The following is a 10,218-nucleotide window of genomic DNA, read 5'->3' as shown; positions in this document are numbered from 1 at the left end:
CATGCCAGCTTAGAAATCAGATAGTTTGCGGGCAAACGACATTGTGGTGCCGCTTATACAAACCATAAAGCATTTCAAACAATCATTAATCAATCATATGATAGTGATAATACTATTCTCACTATCATATTCTACCGGTTCTCTGCCAGCCGATGTAAACTATTATCAGGATCTTTGCCTGTTTCTTTTCTTATGTAAATAACTAGCAGCGCAAGAATTATCAACGATATTTCCCTGTACGTGCAGCATATAATGGCAAACATTTGTCCGTGGAATGAGGGATCGTTTATATCAAAGCGGAGAGTTAAATGGAAGAAGTCACTCCACTCTATATATGGGTAGAGGGAATTGTGGAGGTTTATCCGGGCTGGAGAAGAACTTGCAGTGGGAGGGGAAGGGTCCAGTTGCCGTGGTCCACGTAGGTACCAACGACATAAGTAGGATTAAGGAAAAGGTTCTGCTGAGAGAGTTTGAACAGCTAGGGAAAAAATTAAAAATCAGAACCATAAAGGTAATAATCTCTGGATTATTTGCCACGAGCAAATTGGCATCGGGTAAATCAGATCAGAGAGATGAATGTGGCTCAAAAATTGGTGCGGGAGAAGTTGGTTTCGAATCGTGGGGCACTGGCACCAATATTGGGGAAAGAGAGAGATGGTCCGTTGGGACAGACGACAACTGAACCATGCTGGGACCAGAGTTCTAGCGAATCGAATAACTGGGGAGGTAGTTAGGGCTTTAAACTAAATAAGGAGTGGAGAGGGTACCGGTGGAGAGAAATCCGCAATGCTAAAGAGGAAAGACAAAGAAGCAGTGCGGGAAAGTGATTGGGGTAAGGATAACCAGATTGTGTCAGGAAGGGACAGAGCGTACAAACAAAAGATTGCACTAACAAATAGGGTCCGGATAAGAAAAAATGGTAATAAGACAAACAGGGCCACAGCATAAAAAATGTTAAGATGTCTAAAAATGTTAAAAAGACAACTATAAAGGCACTCTATCTGACTGCACGAATCATTCGTAATAAGGTAGACGAATTAACAGTGCAAATAGATGTAAACGGATCCAAATAATTGTTATTACGGAGACATGGCTGCAGGGTGACCAAGGCTGGGAGCTGAATATCCAAGGGTATTAGATATTTAGGAAGGACAGGCTAAAAGTAAAAGGAGGTGGGGTGGCATTGTTAGTAAAGGATGAAATCAGAGCAATAGTGAGAAAGGATATTGGCTCAGAAAATCAAGATGTGGAATCAGTCTGAGTGGAGTGAAGGAGCACCAAGTGGCAGAAAACAAAGGTGGGAGTTGTCTATAGGCCTCCAAACAGTAGTGGTAATGTAGGGGATGGCATCAAACAGGAAATTAGAGAAGCATGTAACAATGGTGCTACAGTAATCATGGGTGACTTTAATCTACATATAGACTGGCCAAACCAAATTAGCAATACTAGTGTGGAGAATGAATTCCTGGAGTGTGTGCGAGATGTTTTTTTAGACCAGTACGTTGAGGAGCCAACCAGGGAAAAGGCTATCCCAGATTGGGTATTGTGTCATGAGAAGGGGTTAATTAATAATCATGTTGTGCGGGGTCCTTTAGGGAAGAGTGACTATAACATGATAGAATTCTTCATTAAGATGGAAAGTGAAGTTGTCCAATCCGAAACTAGACTCCTAAATCTAAACAAAGGAAACTACAAAGGTATGAGGAGTGAGTTGGCTATGATAGATTGGGAAGCTTTATTAAAAGGCATGACGGTGGATAGGCAATGGCTAACATTTAAGGAACGAATGCATGAATTGCAATAATTAAATATTCCTTTCTGGCAAAAGAACACGAAAGGAAAAGCGGCCCAACCATGGCTAACAACATAAATTAAGGATAGTATTGGATCCAACGAGAAGTCATAAAAAGTTGCCTGAATAAGTAGCAAGCATGAGGATTGGGAGCAGTTTCGAATTTAGCAAAAAAGGACCAACAGACTGATTAAGAGGGGTAAAATAAAGTATGAGAGTAAACTTGCAAGGAACATAAGAGTGGACTGTAAAAGTTTCTACAAGTATTTAAAAAGAAAAGTTTCACGAAGACAAATGTAGGTCCCTTACAGTTAGAAACGGTATAATTTATAATGGGGAACAAGCAAATTGCAGAACAATTAAACAAATACTTTGGTTCTGTCTTTACTGAAGAGGATACAAATAACTTCCCAGAAATGCTAGGGAACCAAGCGACTCGTGAGAAGGAAGGAATTAAAGGCAATTAGTATTCGTAAACAAAACTAGTGCTGGAGAAATTAATGGGACTGGAAGTTGATAAATCCCGAGGAGCTGATAATTTGCATCCCAGAGAACTAAAAGAGGTAGCTATGGAAATAGTATGTATTGTTTGTTATTTTCCAAAATTCGATAGATTATTGAACAGTTCCTGCAGATTGGAGGCTGGCAAATGTAACCCCACTATTTAAAAAAGGGAGGGAGAGAGAAAACAGGGAACTTTCGACCGGTTATGCTGACATCAGTGGTAGGGAAAATGCTAGAGTCGACTATAAAGGATGTGATAACAGGACACTGAGAAAATATCAATGGGATTAGACGAAGTCAACTTGGATTTATGAAAGGAAAATCATGTTTGACAAACCTACAGGAGGTTATTGAGGATCTAACTCGTAAGATAGATAAGGGAGAACCAGTGGATGTGGTTTATTTGGATTTTCAGAAAGCCTTTGATAAATTCCCACATAAGAGGTTAGTGTGCAAAATTAAAGCACGTGGGATTGGTGGTAATCTAATAGCATGGATTGAAAATTGGTCAACAGACATTTAACAGAAAGTGGGAATAAATGGGCCTTTTTCCGATGGCAGGCAGTGACTAGTGGGGTACTGCAGGGATCAGTGCTTGGGCCCCAGCTATCCACAATATATATCAATGATTTGGATGAGGGAACCAAATGTAATATTTCCAAGTTTGCTGACGACACAGACCGAGGTGGGATTGTCAGTAGTGAGGAGGATGCAAAGAGGCTTCAAATCGATTTAGACAAGTTGAGTCAGTGGGCAAATACATGGCAGATGCAGTATAATGTGGATAAATGTGAAGTTATCCACTTCGGAAGGAAAAACATAAAGGTGCAGTATTATTTAAATGGTGATAGATTGGGAAATGTTGATGTAGAAAGCGAACTGTGTCTCCTTGTACACCAGTCACTGAATGTAAACATGCAGCTGCAGCAAGCAGTTCGGAATACAAATGGCATGTTGGCCGTCATTGCAAGAGGATTTGAGTGCAGGAGCAAGGATGTCTTACTGCAGTTTTATAGGGCCTGTTGAGACCACACCTCGAGTATTGTGCACAGTTCGGTTCTCCTTACGTAAGAAAGGATATACTTGCCATAGAGGGAGTGCAGCAAACGTTCACCAGACTGATTCCTGGGATGGCAGGACTGTCTTATGAGGAGAGATTAGGTCGACTCGGCCTGTATTCACTCGAGTTTAGAAGAATGAGAAGGGGTCTCATTGAAACTTATAAAATTCTGACAGGGCTAGACAGAATGGATGCTGGCTGGGGTTACAGAACGAAGGGTCACAGTCTCATGATACGGGGTAGGGCATTTGGGACTGAGACGAGGAGGCATTTCTTCACTCAGTGGGTGTTGAACCTGTGGAATTGCCTATCACAGAATGCTGCAGAGGCCAAATCACTGAATATATTTGATCAAGAGCTAGATAGATTTCTAGACACAAATAGCATCAAGGGGTATGGGGAGAGAGCGGGAATATTTAGAGGATCAGCCATGCTCATATTGAATGGCGGAGCAGGCTCGAAGGGCCGAATGTCCTACTCCTGCTCTTATTTTCCATGTTTCTATATTTCTATCATCAGAGAACCTTGATGTGCGCTGTGTTGCAGGCCTGGATACAAACTCAGATCTGCAGAATGGTGAGGTCTGGAGTGCACGTTGGGCGATGTAGGATTTAGTAGTGCACAACATTAATTCAATACTTTAACATATCTCAACGGCTTGTAAACATAAGGACGGGAGCTGCATCTGTGTTTTCCGTGTGCTACGTCTGATCTCCGTACGGACCTGTACCTTATTTTTTTGGAAATAAGCTGTGCGTGCTGCCTTTAATAAGTGCAGTCAGCCGTCAAGAGGTGTGAGCCAGTCAAGATCTATCTGGTCCTCCCTTCTGGTGAGAAGTCACTGAACAATGCAGCTAGGCCTGGCTGCTTGCACTGGAATCAGGTAAATGAATCTCACACGCTGCCATCTACGGAATGACTGGGCGTGGGTTAATCACGCACCGCGACACACGCACCCATTTTAAATAAGAACATAAGAAATAGGAGCAGGAGTAAGCCAATCGGCCTCTCGAGCCTTCTCCGCCAATCAATAAGATCATGGCTGATCTGATCCTAACCTCAAATTTAAATTCATGTCCAATTTGCTGCCCACTCCCCGTAACCCCTAATTCCCTTTACTTCTAGGAAACTGTCTATTTCTGTTTTAAATTTATTTAATGATGTAGCTTCCACAGCTTCCTGGGGCAGCAAATTCCACAGACCTACCATCCTCTGAGTGAAGAAGTTTCTCCTCATCTCAGTTTTGAAGGAGCAGCCCCTTATTCTAAGATTATGCCCCCTAGTTCGAGTTTCACCCATCCTTGGGAACATCCTTACCGCATCCACCCGATCAAGCCCCTACACAATCTTATACGTTTCAATAAGATCGCCTCTCATTCTTCTGAACTCCAATGAGTCGAGTCCCAATCTACTCAACCTCTCCTCATATGTCCACCCCCTCATCCCCGGGATTAACCAAGTGAACCTCCTTTGTACTGCCTCGATAGCAAGTATGTCTTTTCTTAAGTATGGACACCAAAACTGTATGCAGTATTCCAGGTGCGGTCTCACCAATACCTTATATAACTGCAGCAATACCTCCCTGCTTTTATATTCTATCCCCCTAGCAATAAAAGCCAACATTCTGTTGGCCTTCTTGATCACCTGCTGCACCTGCATACTAACTTTTTGATTTTCTTCCACAAGGACCCCCAAATCCCTTTGTGCTGCAGTACTTTCCAGTTTCTAGCCATTAAGATAATAACTTGCTCTCTGATTTTTCCTGCCAAAGTGCATAACCTCACATTTTCCAATATTGTATTGCATCTGCCAAATCTCTGCCCACTCACCCAGCCTGTCTATATCCCCGTGTAGGTTTTTTATGTCCTCCTCACTCTCTACTTTCCCTCCTATCTTTGTTTTTAAGGGATCATTGAATTCAACCACTCTTATATGCAACATCTACTGCACTACCTTCATCAACACTCTTTGATGCTTCATCAAAGAACTCAATCGGGTTAGTCAGACACGATTCGCCTTTGACAAGTCCGTGCTGGTTGTGCCTTATTAACTCATGCCTTTCCAAGTGAGAATTAATGTTGTCCTTGAGAATAGTCGCTAGTAGTTTTCGTAACACTGACGTTACATTGATTGGCCTATAGTTACCAGATTTATCCCTCTCCCCTTTTGAACGGGGGTTAAACATTTTCTATCTTCCTGTCCTCTGGCACTGCTCCCATATCCAAGGAGAATTGAAAGATTGTGGGCAGAGCTTCTGCTATTTCCACCCTTGCTTCCCTCAGCAAGTAAGGGTGCAACTCATCTGGACTGCATGAGTTGTTAATTATGAGGGCTGACAGCATTTTTAGCACCCCCTTTCTATGTATTTGTATCCAATCCCAATATCTCTACTCCCTCCACCATTACTGGGACATGACCGTCATCTCTTTTGCGAATAAAGATGCAAAGTATTCATTGCGTACCTCAGTCATGCCCTCTCCCTCCACAAGAAGATTGCCTTCTTTGTCCGCAATCGGCCCCACCATTCCTTTAAATATCTTATAGGAAGTGTCAGGTCACATATTCGAATGCACCTTTTAACATGCCTGGATTTCACACATAGTTATTATTTCCGAGTATCCGCTCTAAGCTGTCTGGAATGCATTTCCAATATCCTCACTCTCCACTCACACTTCCGTCCTCCCAGTTCCCGTATTAAAATTTCAAGGTCGAAGGCGTCGGTCTGCTTGAATTTTGTAAAATGTTGATTTCTTTTTACCTGAGCCAAATCTCCACCCACTTTCTGATGTTAGTCTACGTCCTCGCCCTCCCAGTTTGTGCCCCTCACCGGATAACTCCCCAACCTAAAATGGCATCAGCTGTGAAACAAAAATCAGCCGACAACCCAGGCCACATTCTATCCCCAGGGGACATGGCTGGGAGATAAATATTCCAAGTTATCAATTCTTCAACAAGGACACATAATTGTAAAAGGAGGAGGAGTAACAATATTGATAAGGGGCATGAGAAAGAGGTGATATCAGTATGGGTGAGCAGGCAGTGGAAAAGTTATATGTAGAATTCCGGAATAAGAAAAATGCAAAACTTTAGTGGGAGTTGTTTATAGACCTCCAGGTAGCTGTTATCATGTAGCGGGATACATAAATGTGGAGATCAGAGAAGCTTGTTGCAAAAACAGTGTAGTTATAAAGGAGACTTTAGTTTTCGTATAATCTGGGAAAAGCAGAACAGCTTGAGTCCCAAAGTCAGCTAATTTCTTGAATCTGTTTAGGACAGTTTTTTGGTCAATATGTTCTTGAACCAATAAGAGAACAAGGCATCTTAGACTTAGTAATGAGCAACGAGGCTGAACTCGTCAATAATCTAGCGGTAAGGGAACACCCAATGAACAGTGATCATATTATGATAGAATTCGATATTAGGTTTCAGTGGGAACTGTTCAAAAATATTTGGTAGAATACAAGACCTGTTCATACCCCAAAAGGCAAAGATCTACTTTTGTAATTAAACAACGTTAGCCAACAAAGAAAGCGAGAAATAGTATAATACTAAAAGAAAGGGGTTATACGAAGGCACATAACAGCACAGATCCCGCGGACTAGGAGAGATATAAGGAACAGTAAAGGGATACTCAGAAAATGATAAGAGGGATAAAATTGGAATATGAGAAAACGCTTGAAAGCGATATCAAGGTCACTAAAGGTTTTTAAAAATACTTTTAGAGAAAGAGGTGGTTAACTGCAATGCAGGCCCGTTAATGACAGGCGCAGGTGATATTGTAGTTAGAAATCAGTAAATGGCAGATTAACACTAAATAGTTACTTTGTATTGGTCTTTACAGCAGAGGATGAGGATAAAATAGCCGAGATACGAGGAAAAATGAACATAAATCAAGGAGATGAGCAGACTAGATTCAATTTCAGTAAAAAAGTGGTGATGGAGAAACCGATGAGATTAAAGATAAACAAATCTCCAGGACCCGATGGTTTCCACCCCAGGGTATTAACAGAAGTAGGTGAGGAAATTGTTGATGCTTTAGCCACGATCTTCCAAAACTCTCGTGATTCAGGAATTGTCCCCTTGAATTGGAAAATTGCCAATCTCACTTCAGTTTATTATTTTTACATGACGATTATACAGGTCTGGTTCCAAAGCTAACATTCGTTAATTTACGTTGCATATTTTCCACCGGAGAAGTGCACCCTGAACCACTTCTACAGCCCAATATTGTCATGTCGTCAGTATAACACATGATTTTTTTCGATTGAATCCTTGAAATAAAATGATATTTTGAGCGTTTATGTATCTATCAAATATTTATCAGTTAAAAGTCATTTGTTCTTAAAGTCTGAAAAATTATATTTACTTTCAGAGAACCAATGAGAAACCACTGACATCAGTATTTACAGAGAGATTTCCGACAAACTTCATTTCACATTCATGGCCAACCACTGAAGTGCTGACAGATCCAGGGAACATTCCACTCCCACCAATGGTGTCAGATACTTCCACCCACTCCCCCCGCCAGAAAACACAGTCGAATTCCTAGTTCTGCAAGTCTCCCGGTTCTGGCTATGCGGTGCTGCCAAAATAAAGGATTCTCCAGGGGGCAATTCTCCCAATACCCCATTCTGAGTGCGGTCTAACCTCAGTGTTCATTAACTTCAGAACCGCTACCGCAGCACTGCAAAACTCGGGGCCATCACTTTGTGCTGTCACACCTCAGCACAGCTACTGAAAAACTGCTGCCGTTTAATCCTGAATCATTAAGCCGATTCTTCTAAATGTAACAATCGTGTTCCAGCATTACTTAGTGTCAGAATTCTCCCTCCATTGGGCAAAATCTCAGCTCACCCCTTACCCTGCAGGTAAACCGCAGGACTCCTACACCAACTCTGGGAAATTTGAGCCAAACACCAATGTTACCAAATCTATGCATCCCTCCCAGTGCTGCAGAAGCTCAGAATTACCCCCAGTCCCACATTATCGCTAAGTGGCAGACACAGTCCTTCATCGTGTTATCTCCTCTCAAACACTTTATTGTTTGCTCGATGCCGTAACGAGTAATAGGATTAATTGAGCTGGTAGCTGAACGAATTTATAGTTACCAGTGATATGTCCTGGAGGTCGGCATGTGCGTCCTCATCTCACCTTTGGTTATTTTACCAATCACATTAAATCTCTGCCCTCTGGTTACCGACCCATCTGCCATTGGAATCAGTTTCTCCTTATTTACTGTATCAAAACCCTTCATGATTTTGTACACCTCTATCAAATCTCCCTTTAACCTTCTCTGCTCTAAGAAGAACAGGCTCAGCTTCTCCAGCCTCTCCACAAAACTGAAGATTTTTGTCCCTGCTACCATTCTAGTAAATCTCTTCCGCATCCTCTCCAAAGTCTTGACATCCTTCCGAAAGTGTATTGCCCAGAACTGTCCACAACACTGCAGCTGGTGTCTAACTCTTGTTTAAGAAAAGTTCAGCATAACTTCTGTTTGCCTCTACGTATATAGCCAAGGATCCCGTATGACCTTATAACGGCCTTCTCAACTTGTCATGCAACCTTCAACGACTTATGTGCCTACACCCCCAGGTCTCTCTGTTCCTGCATCACCTTTAAAATTATACAATTAAGTATATATTTCCTCTCCTCATGCTTCCTAACAAAATTAATCGATTCACACTTATCTGCAGTAAATTTCATCTGCCATGTCTCTGCCCATTTCACCAGTAGATGTATGCCCTGCTGAAGTTTACTATCCTGCACAGTGTTACTACATTTCCGAGTTTCGTGTCATCTGAAAGCTTCAAATTACGCCAAAGTCCAGGTCATTAATATATACAAACAGGGCAGTGGTCCCAGCACCGACACCTGGGGGATCCAACTGCAGACCTCCCTCCAATCTGATAACCAACCATTTACCACTACTCTCTGCTTTCTGTCCAATTGCCAATTTCGTATCCACGTAGTCACTGCCCCTTTAATCCCATGGGCGTCAATTTTGTTAACAAGTCTATGATGTGATACCTTATCAAACGCCTTTTGAAAGTCCACATACACAACATCAACTGCACGAGCCGCATCAACCCTCTCCATTACCTCATCTCCGTTGAAATATATACCTGTTAGCGACCGCAGTTGTTTATGATTAGATGTTTTACCCATTCTTGAAACATTAAGGTCAATCGCACATAAATTTATTAAGTATATCGTACATGCACTAATACTTACACATACATTTAAAATAGTGCTTACAATCACAATGGAAGATCATGGTTATGGACGCTAACCTATTACTTTTCTGAGCTCAGTACTCAAGTTGATCGAGTTCTATTAGAGTTCTTTGAGGAAGTAACGAGCAGGTGGATGAAGGGGAACCAGTCTAGAAAGTGTATTTGGATTTCCAATAGCATGTGATAAAATGCCATATAAATGGCTACTGCACAAAGTAAGAGCTCGTGGTGTTGGGAGTAATATTTTAGCATGAATAGAGGATTGGCTAACTAACGGAAAACAGAGAGTCGGGATAAAGGAGACATTTTCAGGATGGCAATCCATAACTAGTGGGGTGCCGCAGGGATCAGTGCTGGGGCCTCAACTATTTACAATCTGCATCAATAACTTGGATGAAGGATGCGAGCGTACTGTGGCCAAATTTGCCGATGATACAAAGAAAGGTGGAAAAGTAAGTTGTGAGGAGGACACAACGTGTCTTCAAACGGATATAGATAGGTTAAGCAAGTGGGCAAAAAAAATGGCAGATGTTGTATAACGTGGGAAAATGTGAAGTCATCCGCTTTGGTAGGAAGAATAAAAAAGCAAAATATTATATGAATGGAGAAGGACTGCAGAATGCTGCGGT

The sequence above is a fragment of the Heptranchias perlo genome, chromosome 39 (genome assembly GCF_035084215.1).
Source record: "Heptranchias perlo isolate sHepPer1 chromosome 39, sHepPer1.hap1, whole genome shotgun sequence".
NCBI lineage: Eukaryota > Metazoa > Chordata > Chondrichthyes > Hexanchiformes > Hexanchidae > Heptranchias > Heptranchias perlo.
This window is presented reverse-complemented; position numbering follows the sequence as displayed.